Raw genomic sequence first — 17,137 nt, 5'->3', positions numbered from 1 at the left:
CAGCTTTTCCCACTCTTTTGTTGACTATGAGGGCTACTCCATTCCTTCTACGGGATTTTTGCCGACAATAGTAGATATGATAATCATCTGAATTGAATTTGCTTATTCCTGTCCATTTTTGTTCTGAGTAGACCTGGTCTAGAGGGGCGGGTTATAAATTGAATTAAAGTAAAGTAAAGTTCACTGACGCGCAGGATGTCAATGTTTATTCTTGCCATCTCCTGTTTGACCACATCCAGTTTCTCAAGGTTCATAGATCTTACATTCCAGGTTCCTATGCAGCATTTTTTCTTTGTAGCATGGGACTTTCCTTTCACTTCCAGGTGCAACCACTTCATTAGCTCTGGAGCTACTTGTACTTGTCCTCCGCTCTTCCTCAGTAGCATGTTGGACGCCTTCCAACCTGAGGGTCCCATCTTCCAGAGTCATATCTTTTAACCTTTTGTTTCTGATCATGGGGCGTTCTTGGAAAAGATACTGGAGTGGCTTGCCAATTCCTACTCCAGGTGGATTGCGTTTAGTCGGAACTCTCCACTATGACCTGTCCGTCTTGGGTGTCCCTGCATGGCATAGCCCATAGCTTCTCTGAATTACTCAAGCCCCTTTGCCACGACAAGGCAGCTATAGAAATTTTAATTTTTCACATTATGGAGTTGGGGACCCCAGACACTGTCTTTTTGCAGAGGAGCCTCAGACCACATGTTTTCTGAATAGTTTTTATCCCAGAGCTATAATTACATTTACTAATGACCTTAAAGACCATCAGTAGTGAATAGTTAGTTGGACAGTGTTACTTAGCCTGCGGTGTAGATGTTTGTATTCTTAGTGGGGGATTTTTAGTGGGTGGGGGAGTGTTTGGGAATTTTTATGTGTGTGCATGTGGGTCTGGTCTCTGGGTGCCTGTATGAATTTCATTGTATGGATATACCATGTATATACTTACAATGACAATAATAATAATAATAATAATAATAATAATAATAACAATAATAATAATAATAATAATAATAATAATAATAATAATAATAATAATAATAATAATAATAATAATAATAATAATAATAATAATAATAATAATAATAATAGTAGTAGTAGTAGTAGTAGTAGTAGTAGTAGTAGTAGTAGTTATTTCAAGCAAGGATATTTCTTCCCTTTTGCTAAAATACTGTAGTTCTTTCTCTTCTCAGTGAAATCAGCCTCACAGTTCAATATCATGCTCAAAAAGCATCTCATCTCATGGAAGAGATAATCTGGCTGTGAGGATTGACATTTCTACTAAGAAATCAAAGTGAATTTATTTTACAGAGATATTAAAATTAAGGATTTGCCCCTGCTACACAGGCTAATAGAAATTCCCGCCTGAGTAAGCAAAATGAGACTGAGATTTTCTTTTCTTTTCTGAAACAGTCTTTCTCCCACCACATCTCAACAGGATTAACAATTTGTGATCATGGGGATGGAACCAAATTGACTTGAACAGAATGCACCTTGGTTGTGAAGCTGTATTAGTTCACTGGCTTTTTGAAAATAATTTATTCTAAGTTTTTTGTACAACATTTTGTTATGTGCTTTCACGTTGGAACCCACTTATAGTGACCCTAATAGGGCTTCACGGTAGTTGAGATATTTAAGTAATTGTCTTACCAGTTCCATTCCCCCAGTGAGTTTCCATGCCTGAGTGGGGATTTGAACCCAGGCTATTCACAGTGCCACACAAGGTATATTTACAGGCATTAAATTCTTCATTCTGGGGACAGATTTTTTTTTGCCCCTCCAGTGTACAGAATAAGGTATGACCAAAGCAATGTCATTTCATCTTAAATATACTCCTTTCCCATTATCACATCTACTGAAGAGTTTCTTAGGATGTTGTATTGTTGGGGGAGGGGAAAATATGAAAAATAACAATGGAACCCATAGTAACTGCAAGCACCAAACATTCTAACAACCTGAACCAAGTATACATCCTAAAGGCAACAACGTAGGTAGCCTGTAGTCTGTAAACAGAATGCCCCGCCTTGAAATTTTGGGGTGACTCCCTACAGATATCACCAGGTTCCCTAGATCAGTGGTCTCCAACCTTGGGCCTCCAGATATCCTTGGACTACAACTCCCAGAAGCCTTTACCACATCTGCTGGCCAGGATTTCTGGGAGTTGAAGTCCAAGAACATCTGGAGGCCCAAGGTTGGGGACCACTGCCCTAGATGATAATGTCTTTATCATACTGTCTTCTGCTTTTTCAAACTATGCTTCCATCTCCAGGTATATTTCTCATTCTTTTGAGTTTTACTTATATAGCTATGTAACTATATTTATATGTATTTAATTTGTATACCGCCCCATTAGTAAAATGCATTATTCTGGGCAGTATATAGCACAATTAAGTAAAACAGTAGAATTAGTTCCAGACTATGGAGGGCTTTGTACATAAGCATCAAAACTTTGAACCAGGGATAAGTTATGGAGGGTGAAGTTTTATCATGGCTAGTCAAGTGTTGTTCACAAATACCAGGCGCAATCAATCAAAATTATAAAAATATCGACTGGTATTATATAACAGATACAAGTTTTAACCAAAAACCTAAGTATCTGTATCATTGGTCACACTGACCATAAGTCTCTAACATACTTCCTGGCCACATTTCTTGTAACCAAAATGCAGTAGGAACAATGCTGTGTGATGTTATTTCCATAGCATTCTTATACAGGAAATGCATCTGGACAGGGTTGCATTTTAATAAATAAATAAGAGATTTGTCATATATTTCTCAGATATGATGCCAAAAAATATGCAAGACTGTTGTATATCTGAGAGATAGCATGGTATAGAATGTACTAGACTAGATCTGGGTTCAAATCATAGTTCATCCCCAGGAACCTCCCTGGAGGGGAGTCCGTCATAAATCACTCTTTGAACATTGAAAACATTGTGAGATTTGTGTAAGTAGAAAATATTTTGAATCTATTAACAACAACTTTACATATCAAGGATTTTATACTAGGTTCTTATGGCACCTTAAAGATTAACCAGTTCTTTCTGGCTTAAGCTTTTAGGCACTGCAGTCCATGAAAGTTTATACCAAATGAAATGTGTTAGGCTCCACGTGCCATAAGACTCCGTTGAAACTCTCATTCCTAAAGATGTGTGTAGAAACGGGTGTAAGCCAGGGTTAACCTCCAACTGAAAAAAAAAGGTTTCTATTTGCAGTGGTGTCTTGAACTCCTCCAGAACTTCATGCTCTCTCTACCCTTCTTTTTCCTTACATTCTCCTTTTCTTTGGCTTTAATGTCACAGGATTATTTTGAATAAAGTTTTGAACTACAGATAAATCCAAAGGTTTCTGGCATGCTTGTGACTTCACTCATGATTTAATAATGGCTTGACTTCAAATGTAGGGGTTATTGTAGCCTTTGCCCCCACAATGTTGGAGCTGCCAAATTTCAGCAGGATGATCTCTGGTGGTGATCACAGTGGCACCTTCACTTTTTTAAAAATCTGGTATGAAATGTTATGATTTTGATGTAGTGGTTATGGATTTTTATGGTTAGCAGTTGCCAAGCGCATGTATTAAGACAATCCAGTAGATACTGGAGGCAGGTTTTTGGGGTGGAGGAAATCATTAATCTCTTTCTTCTCATTTAGCTCATACCAGAGACGGCTGTACTGCCCCGTGTTCAGTGAAGCTTATAGCATTAAGTGTGATTTCTTTACTGTGTCCTTTTTGTATAAAATCAGTGTTAGAATCTGGTCATTCCAGGAGCAACAAATTCTGTAATGCCTAAGCAACTTGCAGAATTCTGAAGGCTGCACCTGCCACCCCATTAACCGGGAAGACCACAACCACTACTCCACCCTGCCCACCAAAAATATATATTTCTTTTATTTTTAAAAGTTGGGTTAAAAACAACATCTGAAAAAGCTTTTCCATACCCTCTAGTGGCCAGTTTTTAAAAAGAAGAGTACAGCGTTGTGGGGAGGTAGCTGTGCTGGGGAGAATTATCCAAAAATCACCTCCCATGCTTCCTGGAGGACTCAAGAGGATTTTTTTTTTTTTGAGCTGGGGTGTGTGTATATCAGACTTCTTTGTTTTTGTTGTTGCTGGGGTTCCCCCAAGTGTGCATCCCCACCCCGAACCCAACTGTCAGGGAAGGCTCACATAGTCTTAAACGTTGGCATTCTCTGCACTCCTAGAAAGGAGAAAAAAGCCACGGGTGAATGTTGAATAAGACAAGTGAGAAACCCCTTGCCTAAAGGAAGGGTCACGTCATCCTTTTGTTGCCATGAGCTATCAGTTTTAATTTCTGTCTGTTGTTTGTCAAAAGAAAAATATCTAGCTATCAAATAGCAAATATTTTTTACTTCTAGTGAAATAAACAAAAATCATTTCAATTTCAGAGGGAGCAGGAAGGGTACTGTATACTCCAAATATTATGGAAATAGACTGTTGGCTACAGTGCCCTTGTTCATGCATACAAAAGTTATCCTTCTGTATAAAACCCCCCTAATAACACCCTCCCCTGCTGAATAAACCTGTTTACGCCCTGTGAAATGATTAATACACATTTATAAAAAGACCCTTTTATGAATCTGGCAGGGTGTAGCAGGGTTGATGGGCACTCATATTCTTCTCTGCCACACACATCCTGTTCTTTCTACACTTCAGTGCACAGCACTGTCAAGATGGCTTCTTGTGAATAAATGAAACTTCAAGAAGGAAATGGGGGAAAAACATATCACTAAATGGCATTTAAAATGTTCCTCTGTGATATCATAAAGCATCCTTCAATGCAGTAGCAAAGCACTTCAAGAAGCCAAGGGGATTCCCATCTGCCTGGGACAAAAGTGAATTCTGAATGTGCCTCATGTGGGTAAGGCTTAACAGGTCCTCAGAGAATTTCACATAAAACTGCCTCAGACAGTCTCAACCCCGAGGAAAACAATTTATCTTCTACTTCAACTGCCACCCCCAACTTGAAAATCCTGCCTTACCTATCCTGACATTTTTTTCTCAGAATGCCTTGTGTATCATCATCTTTCCTCCAGTAATAGCAAAAAACAGGTGGTTGAGAGGTGAGACACAAGTGGGACCAAAATGGAGGCCACTGCAAATCAAGATGGAGGAATGAGCATGTTTAGGTGGACCCTAAAGCCACCAACTGTAGACTGGGTGCCCCACTTAAGAAATATTTATAAAAATGGACCAAATATTTTTTTTAAAAAATGGCTTTGAGTATTACTGAGAATCAACAATGAAGATAATGGATAACTGTGGAGAGAGGAGGAGGGTCAAGAGTGAACTGGCCTGTGTGAACTCCTTTACATCTTTAGAGTGCCCTGGAAGAACTCTTAACCAAAAAATTCATGTTACAGGGTGAGGCTAAAATTTGTGCCAGATTTGGAAGTGACCTTTCCCAGACACAGAAATAAACAAATGATTTCAATACACAAGACGACTTATGCATTTAAATTATGTATTGGAATTATAAGGGGGAGTGTACCTGACAAACACCTACATCTGTGAGTTTCCAGGACTTCAAGCCTGGAGAACAGGTGCAAGCAAAGTTTTCCAATTGCGGTCTGCATTCCCTCATGTTTAATCTCTTAGGAGCCAATGGTGTATGAAGCAGTTGATGGCCCTGAGTCAAAGTTAACAAGCCCACCACTTATCTGTCTCCCCCATATTTCTCCCTTGGTCTTTTTTCTCAGTTTGTAAGTTAAATCTAAAGTTAAGACTTAAACTAGTTGTGAAATGGATTTTATTTTTAAAAAAAAAAATCAATTTTTTTTTGTTTTTTGCATTTCTCCAAATTCTCCTTGCATTTGATTCTTTGTTTCCTACCAGACAGCAAGAATTTGGTGCCCCCCAAGCTTTAAATTAATCTGTAATTCTTTTGTGGATGTTCTGCTTCACGTCTTTTGGTTTGCATATTTTGCTCGAAACACACATTTCCAATCTTTGACTAAAATGAGCCTGTGCATACATAGTTTTCTACTCTACACTTTTTAATTGTTTGGATTTTATAAACAGCACAATAGTTCGTGTGCCCTTCTTGTCTCCACCGCATTGCGTAAGCCTTGGAAGATGTACACATCCACAAGGTGAAGTGTGTCTCTTCCCGCAGCAAATCATAGCTGGTAGAGAAAAAGCTACTTTCATAAGATACTTGAACCCAATGACATCCCTTCCTATTCCTTGTCTCCTGAGATCACTAAACTGTGCTGCAAGGCTTCTCTTTCAGAATTGGTTTTGTGTGTTACATAAGAGCATACACAGAATTCTGCACTGCAAAAGTCTATTCTCTCTACCTCCTGCCAACAACAATAGCAGATATGCTTTCCTTTTGTAGAGGAAAGGGTACTTACATTGAGGAGTCTTCAGCTGGCAAATGTCAATCAGGTTGAACATATACTTCTAACTACATTTGTCAAAATTCTGGAGTGGTTAATATCTTGGCCAATATGCTATTCATCTTTTGCACCTGTTTTAGTACACTCACAGAAGTCACCATGGCTAACTGAGGCTAATGAATGAAATACCAGACATGTACCTGGAGGTATGCCACTCATGTGATCAAGCACACAACTGGCACTTTGTGAATTAGTTTGTGTGTGTGTGTGTGTGTGTGTGTGTGTGCGCGCGCGCGCGTGTGTATCTGTCTGTCTGTCTGTCTCTGTGTGTGTGTGTGTGTGTGTATACACACACACACATATATACACATACACACACATATATAACCATACACAGAAACACACATATATAGCACATATATATAGGTACTACTTTATTATTTTTAATTACTGCTTATGTATATATACAGTGGTGCCTTGCTTAGCGATTGCTTCGTTTAACAATGTATTCGCTTTGCGATGGGTTTCTTTGAGGAAATTTCCCCATCGTTTAACAATGTTCTCTATGGGGGAATTTCACTTAACGATGTCCGTTTTTGCTCATTTAAAAGTGTCTTAAAATGTTTGAAACCTGTTTTAAATGCTTGGATTCGGTAGTGCACCTTCTGAAACATGTGCAAACTTAATTTAGTTTTGTTCTGAGTCTTTGTCAATTTTTGGTGATTTTTTGTTTTCCCCATTTAAATCCATTGAACGGACAGTTCAATGCATTTAAATGGGGAAAACAAAAAATCACCAAAAATTGACAAAGACTCAGAACAAAACCAAATTAAATTAGCACATGTTTCAGAAGGTGCACTACCGAATCCAAGCATTTAAAACATGTTCCAAACATTGTAAGACACTTAAAAATGAGCGAAAACGGACATCGGAAAGGGCTTCCTTCAAAAGCACTGAAGCCGGCTTCAGTGCTTTTGAAACCCTTTCCGATGTCCATTTTCGCTCATTTTTAAGGGTCTTACAATGTTTGGAACATGTTTTAAATGCTTGGATTCGGTAGTCCACATTGTGAAACCTATGCACACTTAGTTTGGCTTTCTTCTGAGTCTTCGTTAATTTTTGGTGATTTTATTTCCCTCATTGAAATCCATTGGATGGACAGTCCAATGGATTTCAGTGAGGGAAAAAACAAAAAATCACCAAAAATTAACGAAAACTCAGAAGAAAGCCAAACTAAGTGTGCATAGGTTTCACAATGTGGACTACCGAATCCAAGCATTTAAAACATGTTCCAAACATTTTAAGACACTTAAAAATGAGCAAACACAGACATCGGAAAGCCATTCAAAAGCACTGAAGCCGGCTTCAGTGCTTTTGAATGGCTTTCCATTGGGGAAACATTGTTTCATTTAGCGATGTTTTCTATGGGGATTTTCGCTTAAGGACGTTAATCCGTTCCAATTGGAATGGATTAACCGGTTTTCAATGCATTCCTATGGGAAATGGTGTTTCACTTAACGATGTTTCCCATAGCGATGGGTTTTTTGGAACCAATTAATATCGTTAAGTGAGGCGCCACTGTAGGTAGGTAGGTAGGTAGGTAGGTAGGTAGGTAGGTATAAGCAGCAATTAAAAATAATAAAGTAGTACCTCAGTTTATGAAATTAATCTGTCATCTGGGACATTATGTAATGCAGAAATTACATAAACTGGAACGCAGGCACAATGCGTCCTTTTCGTACAGCGAACCTGGCCCCCTGTAAAAAACATAAACTGAGACATTATTTCTTATGGATTTCAGTAAGAAATTACGTAAACCGAGGTACACCTATATCTGAATAAGATTTGGTCCATAGGGCTAGATTTCTTCCCAGAAGAAATCCTAGATACATTTCATGCCTTCATTCAAACCCTCAATTCATGTCGAACTGCATTCTTACATCAACTGCAGAATAACCAAGAACATATTAGGAAGAGCCATGTACACGCTCATTAATTTCAGACCTTTATTTCCAAGATAAGTAAGCATGGCAGTCTTTGCCCGTGGTATGTTTGTTGGCACTGGGGACCATACAGATAACCCCCTAAAATGTTTTAAAAAAACCAAAACAGATGGGAAGTGAAATTCCAATCCTGGTTTTGAAAAACTTATATAGAGGGCATGTGTTGAATGGGAAATGCCAGGTCCTGCAACCTATTTAAAAGATTAATTGCCATGCTTGGAGGCTTCCAGGAGTGACAATTCATATTTTGTTTGGGAAATGCTTTTTTTTAAAGAGGGAGATAAATCTGAGGGGTTTAAAAATCAGTCTGGGGTATATATGTAGCCCCAAAGCCATTCTTAATTATCTCTGGTGCAAGGGTTCTGAGGCCACAAGAGCACATCAGTGCTTCTGTGACCTTAACAATAATTGGTAATACTTCCTAAAGTATATTTGCCAGAAGAAGGGACCTGTTAAATCTCCCGCAAGTAAGGTTGTTCCTCACATCTGCCCATTCCAACAAAAAGTTTCTGCAGGTGAAGATTAGAAGACCAGCAGTTGAGTATGGTTTTGAAAGCAGAACACACTGATGAGAAGTCTAGGGAATCCTGCTAAAACATGCAATACAATGTTTGCAGTGAAGGTTACATTTAGCTTAATACCACATAATGCACCATTTCCCCATGGCTGGAATAAAGCATTTAATGCATAAGATGGCCATATGTTCTCTTCAGGAAAGCAAATGATGGCTCTATTATCTTAAGTACAGAAACAATTATTGAAATGTTTTCTTTTACTCAACATTATTAGCAGACTGCAATTGCTGTGATTAACCAAGCAACTGGGCTTTAAAGAATAAATATTGGATTGATTTCCTATGAACTAGTGTGTGGTCCAGGAGCAAAAACATTTTGGAAATAGCAGTTTGCAGAATATGGTGTGCTTCTAGGCGCTGGCAAAAGAAGGCTAAGGATGGTTTGGGTTGGGTGGGGAGCTGACAGAAGAAGAATGGCGGGGGGGATATGTTATGCTTCACTTCTTAATTCATGTATATGGCTGTAGCCCCTATTTGCTTCAGGAAAGTTAGACTCTTCTGTTATAAAGAAAAGCCAGCTGGGTAGCTCAGTATTAACTGGTATTATATAACAGATACAAGTTTTAACCAAAAACCTATCTGTTAAATATCATTGCAATATATATGTTGTTCCTAGTATTGCTGTTTTTTGTAGCTCTGATGGTGTTATTTCTGAGATCTGCAACTGCTTATAGTGTTATGAAATTTGTTGATATTGTTTCCAAAGCCCCAATAATGACGGGGATCACTGACATGTGTTTTGTCCAGAGGTGAGATGTTTCGATTGCCAGATCTCTGTATTTTGTTAGTTTCTCCAATTCTTTGTTTTCAACTCTGGCCTCCCCTGGAATTGCAATGTCGATGGTCCAGACTAGAGACAGGGATATTCGTATACAAATACCCCCATCTCTAGACTGGATCATTATGTCCATACAGGTGGACATAACCATCCACTCACCTTCTTCTGTTGCGGCGGGCTCCGCGCTCCTTTACTATCGCTCCCTTCCTATCACCCTGGAACTTGTGGTCTGCAAGCCACTCCTGGCAGGAGGCAGAAGGACAAGCCTTGCTTCAAGGTCAAAGAGTGGCTCTCAGACCACAAGCTTCAGTTTCCTTTTTAATGGTCCCCAGTTTTAGTCATGCCCATGTTGAATTATTTCATGTCTTCCATCAATATTTCTCAGATGTTGTCCATGTAGTGGCTTATTTTTCCAAGTGCTTAATTTCTTTGTTTCTTATATTGAGTCTTTGTTTCTGTTGTTTTCAAAATATTCCCCATTTTCACTACCTTAAGTAATTTTTTCTCTACTTGTGCTAATATAATCATTTAGGCTTCTTTTTTCCTTCCCTACTACCTGCTGAATGTGCATGCCCTCCATTTTTTTCATGGTCAATATAATCTGTCCATGTCACTTTTTGGATTTAGTGTGTGATGCAAGTTCATTAAATTTTGTGTTTTCTGATCCAATTCTTCTTCATCTTCTCCCCGCCCCCCACTACCTCCACCATAGTTACCAAGTGAATTGCTGATGGAGGTATTTTGGAAGTCTGAAATCAAAATGAAGGCTTGTTTTGAATGTGATCATTATCTCTTTTCAAGGATATACAGCATCAGCCACAGTTCTAAAAGACATTCCGTCTGCTTTTAAACAAGTTAAAACCTTTGTCAACTCTATATCATGAATACAAATGAAAAGGCCTGCTCCTGCCTCTCCATCTGTTTAGCTTCTCTGTAAGCTAGGGTGGACATGTGTTCTGTTTCATTGGAAAGTATCCTATATTTGAGCATCTGTCCCGTCCAATTCCTGTTTCAAGACAAAGAAAACTAAGAAGGAAAAAGCAGGAGCAAAATGGACTTGCCCTTCAGCAGGATTTACCTGGAGAGGAGACTGAATAGTCACTTGCAATTCTGAGCTATGCAAATGAGTCAATCCAGAAAGTCTATGTTTTTTTCTCTGAAATTCTTTGGACCAAATAATTTTTTTAGAAATATTTAACGGCAAGATCTTGAGTAGAGTGTTACATTATACCAATAAGATTATGCAGATAACAACATACGAAGAAATGCAAAAATGACCATTTTATAATGATGTTAGAGATGGGCACAAACCTGAAGAATTGTGGTTTGTGATGCTTCATGGTTTGTGGGTAGCCCCCTGTGTGGTGTCACTTTGTAGACCAGTGGTTCTTAACCTTTGTTACTCAGATGCTTTTGAACTGCAACTCCCAGAAACCCCAGTCAGGACAGCAGGTGGTGAAGGCTTCTGGGAGTTGCAGTCCAAAACTCTAGAGTAACCCAAGGTTAAGAACCAGTGTTGTAGACCATCTTGACTGCTGCCATTGATGTTGTCGACATTCAGGCTGCCCTTTGCTATGTACAGCTTGGTGTCCTTTTTCTAGCTGGCAACGTGGGCACCATATTGTGCAGCAAGAACAGGCCATTTCCTGGCTTTTTGAATCATGGGTGTAGAAGCACAATATTCCATATTCATAAACCAGAGGTTTTTTTGAAGAACTGAATTTATCTAGTCTTGTAAAATATAGTGTAACAAGCATAATCCTTCTCCTGTAAACTATTTATTCATTTAAGCTTATGTTGAACTTATGTCTCAAAAATGATTTGATAAAGCAATGATTAAAATGTAGAAATTCATTTTAAACTGCTATACTATATTGCTGATTCCATATAATGTAGGTGATTTATTTACACTCCCATTATTCACTTTTCTCTGTTTTATCAGGATGCTAGAAAGCTGTTCACTTTACATTGTGCAGAAGTCTCAGTTTTTTCCTCCTTACTTACACCATCCAAATTGTTCAAAAAGTTTAAGGAGGGCCAAAAAAACTTTAAGAGAGAAGCTGTAGCTCAGTCATTCTGTGTGTAAAGTTCTCCATGGGTAACGTCCCTGGTTGATTTCCTCTCATAACCAGGTAGGAGTCAGAAAGACTCATGCAGAAAACCTTGGAGAACCACTGTCAGTCAGTTTAGTCAGTGTTGAGTTTAATGAAAAAACATTTAGATGAACCAGTACTCTGGCTTAGTCTATGGGAGCTTCCTGTGGTCATCGTGTAGAAAGCCTTCTGTCTTTTGTACCTATCTACATAGTAAAGCTGCTGCTAAGTTTATTGGGTTTAATGGGTGTATGGGAAAGGTTTTACATGCCAGTGGCTGAAATCCAGTCATGTATACAGTGGGCCTATTGAATCAATGGGACTTTTCATAGGTGTTGACACAACAGATCCCTTCTGATTCAATAGGCTTATTCTAGTTCCAACTTACTATTGGATTTCAGCCAATGCATATGTTTTATTTAGGAAGCACACAACTAACATTTTTCTTTCCCTGTCTCCAAACATTCCTTGCTTTACAACTGCCACTAAATCTATGTTGTGTTCTAGAAAACCAATCAAACATAACTGTTAGCCAAACATAACCAAAAGAAAGAAAGAAAAAGAAAGAAAGAAAGAAAGAAAGAAAGAAAGAAAGGTTTAGAACATGTGCAGTTTTGCATTTTACTTGCACTAAAATCAAAGCACCATCATAACGAAAGTAATAAAGTAGAGTTTGCTTTTGCTGTCTGTATGCTAAATGCATTTACTTGGGAATAAGCATGAGGTCTTTTATATATAGAGAAAGGGGAAATGTCTTTTAAAAGTGGAAAATGCCAAATGATTGGCGAGGGCTAATGTTGTCCCATTTTTTTAAGTGGCAAAAAGAAGGAACTTGTGAACCAGTCAGCCTGACATCAGTCCAAGGAGAAATTCTGGAGAAGATTATAATGTGGTCACTCTGCAAGCACCATGAAAACAATGCAGTAACAGCTAGAAGCCAACACAGATTTGTCAAGAATAAATCCTGCCAGACTAATTTTATGTCATTTTTATTAGGTAACTTCTGTGGTAGATGGTGAGAATGATGTAGACATAGTATATTTTGACTTCAGCAAAGTTTTTGACAAAGTTCCTCATGATATTCTGATCATGAGCTAACTGGGTGTGGGCTGGATAGAACAACTGTCAGGTTGTTACACAGTTGGGTGCAGAATCAGACCCAGAAAGAAATTATCCTAATGGTAAGAGCAGTGCAACAATGGAACCAATTGCCTCGGGAAGTGGTGAGTGCTCCAGTGCTGGAGGCATTCAAGAGAAAATTAGACAGCTCTCTGTCAGATATATATAATTTGATTTGGATTCCTGCTTTGAGTAGGGAATTAGACTGAGTGGCCTGATAAACGTCTTCCAACTCCATTCTTCTATGATTCTATCATGTTATGCCCCTGTAGGGCAGATACTGAACCTTTCTGCTATTGCTCCCATTATTTGCTACTCTCAGGCCTACATAATCTGACCTCCTCCCTCAGATCCAGCCCTAGTGACACTATCATACAGAAGGGTGGAACAGCTGCTGGATGTAGTCTTACCTTCACCTGTGCCACTTGCTTCATGGCTGCTCAGAAAGAGCTGCTCTCTTCTCCTGCATCCTGTGCTCCAAAGTATTTTTGGATAGTGGAGGAAAGGAGGCAGCTAGATTAGTCAGTACTATTCCAGATCACAAAGGTGTACATGTAAGATAGGGTGGTAGCCTTTTAAAAATATTATTTTGTGCTTTCCTCAAAAGGAAGCCTATGTTATGTTTTAGATTCAGTTTCAGGGGTAACTATTGAGATGGACAGAAGGTTGGTCTGGATCCACTGATAGATATCAGGAGGCTGTGGAACAGATCGGGAAGGATTTCTGATCCTCATTTTTCCAACACAGACAATATTGAAATTCTCCCTCCCAATAATTCTGCTCAAGTAAAATTTCTAGATCTGGGTTTGTTTAATTCTATGGCCTTGTTCAGACATGTTTAAAATGAGTGAAACCCACATATGGTCAGTGAGATACGCTAGCCCCATTCCCACTAGCCTGGCTTTAATTACGGAAATGCAGAAGTCCAAAGAGGAGGAGGCTGCTCTGCCCAGGTAGCTTCTCCATGTGAAGCAACTCTGCCCCCAATGGATTTCTGGCCCATGTGGAGAGGATACCTCGTCCTCTCTGGTAAATAAACAGATCTGAGGTTGTAGGGTCAGAGAGAACCCTCACTCAGGATCTTGGAGAGCAGCTTTCACTCCAAGTAGATAGATCAATGTTCTGACAGCATGAGACAACTGCCTATGTCCATATGCAACACTAATTAATGGTAACTCAAAGTTTAATTATTTTCATAGTGCAAAGGACCGATACTTGGGCAACTTTCTGTCACATACTTGTGTATTTCCATTGCCGTAAATGATGGATGATAATGCAAAACATTCTTTGATTGAGGCTGGCACTGAAATATGACCTTTCTTCATTATGCTATGGTTGACAGATGCACTGGCAGCACAGCCGCCTTTGGCAGCTGAAAGGAATACTGTCTCCCTGTAAATACAGGAGGTTTGAAATGTATAATGTCATTTTATGAACCAGCTGTCTGTCTGGAATTTTTCAGTTTTCCTTTCCTTTGCTTTGCTTTTACACCTATTCATGCATTTGGATCAGCTCTGCACAATCTGATTGACTGACACAGATTGCAGTTGATGGAAAGCCAGAATCATTTGCTTATAGCATATTTCTCCGTTTTCCATTCCAAAAGCTGGACATTAGCAATTTTCATTATATGCTGGTGGAAGCATCATACATTATTCTAAAGTGAAAGAACAGGCCTGGACAGAAGTAGAAGTGCTGGTTCCTCCCCCTCTTCCCCAAGTTCATGGAGGATTTCCAATTGCAATATTGAAAATGCAATATTCAAATGTTGTGGCTTAAATATATTTCTTCACATCCAGTAGGTTTTACTCACTGGCTCAGAGCGCTCATGTATGCACCTGCTGCCTTGTGATCTTGTCCAAATTGCAAGATCAGGGTGGTCTTTTTTTGATCAGCAGCACTTGCCCTAACTGTAGGTGACACCAGCAGAGGCATAAAAGACAACAATCGAACTAAACAATTTGTTTGTCGTGTGTATATGTGTGCGCATGCATGCGCACATCTACATGTGTATTTGAGCACCAAAAAATGGGCACCTAAGGCCAGTTGTGCAACAGTTTCTCCTATCACTTAATAAATAGGAAGGAGTGCTTCTATGATCTGAGGATACGGAGAAGCACAGTGGCTGATCAGTAGCACAAGTGGGTGCAATTGTTTACTTGCTCTGCAGGGGATCAAAAGCACCTGGTCAGTGTGACAGGTATGGTGTGATGTGATATTCCCCCTCCCCCACACAAATACATCCAAAATGTAGAATAACACCCACAACACTAAAAGATCCTACTGTAAAACACATACATACATACATACATACATACATACATACATACATACATACATACATACATACATACATACATACATACATACATACATACATACATACATACATACATACATACATACATACATACATACATACATACATACATACATACATACATGGGGAAATCTGCCCTTTTTGTGTTCTCTCACATTAGAATATTTCCTAACTCACATACTTTTTATGCTGAATGATGTGATGAAGTTTGTGAGTTTTGGGGAATTTTTCAAAAACTAAATGAAATAAAATTCTGTCCCATATACACTGGTGATATTCAGCAGGTACAATTAATTTCACCACGGAGAGGACCAGGCTGCACATTAATGCCAGCATATTTTTAAGGTTGAAGAGGGTTTGTTTTTGAAGCGACCCTTATTTAGGCCTAGCATGGTACTCATTAAATTCAAACTTTTTAAAGAGTTACGCTTTCAGATCCCTAGACCTGGGTGGGTGGATCTGTTACCCAATTTTAATGATTATTTACTGATCTGTCTCCCTTTTAAAAATCACAACTTCTTTCTACTCCAAATATGCCATCTGAAAACGTTGATCAATTGTTACTAATATGGCAATGTAACAATTTTTTTTACCCACACGTGATACCTGAGAGACAGTAATTTGAAGCACTTTGCTGACTAGTAGACAAACTGTTGAACAGTAATGTCTTTGAAGGACAGCAGTCTAGACTTGTAGTAAAAAATGTGGTTTAAGACCCATCAATGTAAAACTGCAGAACCATAGTGTAGTATGCTTAATTAAACATATTCAATTTATTCCATAGTAGTTATAACTGCACTTTAATGAAATTAGAAAGTAATTGTGAAAACAAAAGTGCATGTCAGTCATCTCAGCCATTTTGTACTCCTTGACTAAAATGCTGGAAACAACATTGGGGTGTGTGTGTCCTAAGCAGGTGTTTTCACTTTTTATTTTCATTCTTCCTTAATTGAGAGGATTCCTTCCTTCCCTCCATCACTCCCTGAAAAGTTTAAATTTTAGAGAAATGATATGGAATGCCTTCAAGGGAAATGGCCCACTAGACCCTTCTGTACTCTTCCCTATGTCTGAAGTAAGGCTTACGAAGGAGGGAGCACTTTACCCCTCGTGCTGACTGCCAGTTTAATTTTTATATATTTCCAACTGGCATATCACTATATAAGCTTTACACATGAGGGGAAAAAACAGACTTGCCAAGGAGGGAGACATCCAGACAAGACTGAAATTAACAAGGCTTTCAAAGTGTTGGGGAGGCTAGCTGAAACTGACCAGACATTTTGACAAGATTGGTATGCCTAAACTTGCAAAGGAGGGAGATACACATACCTACACACACACATGGAATGGAGAGGGAGAGGGGGGATGGGAGGCACACCAGTGAGTGGCAAACCCCGCAGGAACTATTGACACCAACAGAGGCATTCACACATGTTGAAATGATTAAAAATAAATTGATTTGACATCAGAGTTAAAATAGATGACACTGGTGGAAGAGTAAAATACCTCACTTTCAATCAAAATTACATAATTCCCTCTCAGAACAATCCACACATCCTTGTGCAGCATGTAGTCACCTTTTTAAAAATTGATTTAATTAGAGATGGGGGTATTTGTATATGAATACGAATATCCCCACACAGGTGGACATAATGAGCGTTTGGGGCCGGACCATCTGCTCACCCATCCACTGCTGCAGCTGACTCCGCACTCCCTTCCAATCTCTCCAGAGCTTGTGGTCGACTAGCCACTCCTGGCAGAAGGAAGGAAGATGAGTCTCCCTGCCAGGCTGACGAGTGGCTAGTTGACCGCAAGCTCCAGAGTGATAGGAAGGGAGTGTGGAGCCAGCTGCAGCAGTGGACAGATGAGTGGGTGGTCTGGCCCCACGGGCTGAACCCTCGTT

The 17,137-nt window shown here is 39.2% G+C and overlaps 1 protein-coding gene and 1 long non-coding RNA gene across 3 annotated transcripts in view; one reads left to right on the top strand and one right to left on the bottom strand.

Moving 5' to 3' along the window:
* The window catches only part of LOC144588344 (uncharacterized), a 28,590-nt gene extending 17,362 nt beyond the window's left edge, over window positions 1–11,228 (bottom strand). The window contains exon 1 of the long non-coding RNA XR_013543857.1: window positions 11,086–11,228. This is a non-coding gene — a long non-coding RNA (uncharacterized LOC144588344). The remainder of the gene's footprint in view (window positions 1–11,085) is intronic.
* NRG3 (neuregulin 3) overlaps window positions 1–17,137 on the top strand; it is an 873,187-nt gene that overhangs the window by 645,968 nt on the left and 210,082 nt on the right. The window lies entirely within an intron of this gene.

The sequence above is a fragment of the Pogona vitticeps genome, chromosome 3 (assembly GCF_051106095.1).
Source record: "Pogona vitticeps strain Pit_001003342236 chromosome 3, PviZW2.1, whole genome shotgun sequence".
Taxonomy (NCBI): domain Eukaryota; kingdom Metazoa; phylum Chordata; class Lepidosauria; order Squamata; family Agamidae; genus Pogona; species Pogona vitticeps.
This window is presented reverse-complemented; position numbering and strand designations above follow the sequence as displayed.